At 36.1% G+C, this 1,420-nt stretch overlaps 1 pseudogene; it reads left to right on the forward strand.

The window, feature by feature from the left end:
• The first annotated feature begins 539 nt into the window (after positions 1-539).
• LOC149543037 (putative nucleoredoxin 1-2 pseudogene) lies at positions 540-1,176 on the forward strand (annotated as a pseudogene).
• Positions 1,177-1,420: the final 244 nt, after the last annotated feature.

Raw genomic sequence — 1,420 nt, forward strand, 5'->3', positions numbered from 1 at the left:
TTTTATCTCCCCTCTCTTACCATTGAGATAATGCGATAGGGTACGCTCATCCTTGCAATTCAGGGAAGTCAATACCCGGTACCTACAACTTACATAAAACCCACGCATGTACAAGCAAAATATATATACTAAGCTAAACAAATAATGGCAGGAAGTGGTGCATCATGTAGATCCCGACTAGTAGGTGACTATGACTCCCTTCCTTAACCACATCAAAAATGCCATACAGAAAGAAAACAAGCATGCACACCATACACATGCAAGTATGGGGAAAGTATCCATAAGAAAACACACACATAATAAACCATCTATCTAATCATTATCAATAACTGAAATCACTTGAATAATCATCATGCATACATGAACTATAAAGTACCAAGTAATCTCATCATATTATAATAAACTGATCAACTACCTTCACATCCATCAACAGTAGATTGGCAAAACAACCAATTCATATTTGTTGGAATTAGGTTATTGCAATGCCCATTTGGAGAAATAGATTATAACAAACCCTTTTACTTAAGAAAAACCATAAGATGACTATCTTGGTCATGATTCTTCTGCAAGTACCTATCTTTGAGCTCATAGACAAGCCTGTTGGTTTATATTTTTTTTCTCATTGGTGCCCACCATGCTGAGCATTCACACCAAACCTTGCACAAGTATACAACAAGCTCAAAAAAAATGGACAAACCTTTTAGATTTTTTTCCTCTCTAGTGATAGAGACCAAGAAGCCTTTGAAGAGTACCACGCAAGCATGCCATGGCTAGATCCTCCATTTCAAGACAGAGTGATTCGTTAATTTTGAATTCAAGGAATTTCATCTTTGGTCAAAATTAGCCTCGATGGAAAAAAAACAACAAAAGATACCAAAAACATTGTTTCTCTTCATTGGATGAAAGCTTAACCTTTTACTCATGAATTGCAAAAAGAAGTCAAAGAAGTAGTGGATAAATATCCAAAGGAAATCAAGCATGAGTTGCATGAACATTCTTTGAATTTGATTTTGAGGATGTCTTATATCTGTGATCAGTGCAAGGAAGGAGGGAATGCTTGGTCTTTCTATTGCAAAAAAATGTGATTTTGATCTTCATCCATATTGTGCTTTGAAGCATAAGGCTTTTGATGAGAATGAGAAATGGGAGACACAGGAAAGGGTATTGAAAATATAGATAGGCACAATGATATGGCGGTAACACTTAAAAAGTGGTGGCACTTTAATACATCCAACTTTAATCCATTGATCATAGAGGGGTAATTACTGTATTGGACATGTGGTAGATTAGCCACATTTCGATTGGAGAAGTTATCTTAGAGTAGACACTAGAGGATACCGATTACTACATGGAATAGCTTTTGTGTCCAAAATAGAGGATTCCTACAGACCATACATAGATGCCCTAAAGAGAGATAGAC

Source organism: Cupressus sempervirens, chromosome 8, assembly GCF_028749045.1.
Source record: "Cupressus sempervirens isolate cs-2001-9-10 chromosome 8, ASM2874904v1, whole genome shotgun sequence".
In the NCBI taxonomy this organism is placed as follows: domain Eukaryota; kingdom Viridiplantae; phylum Streptophyta; class Pinopsida; order Cupressales; family Cupressaceae; genus Cupressus; species Cupressus sempervirens.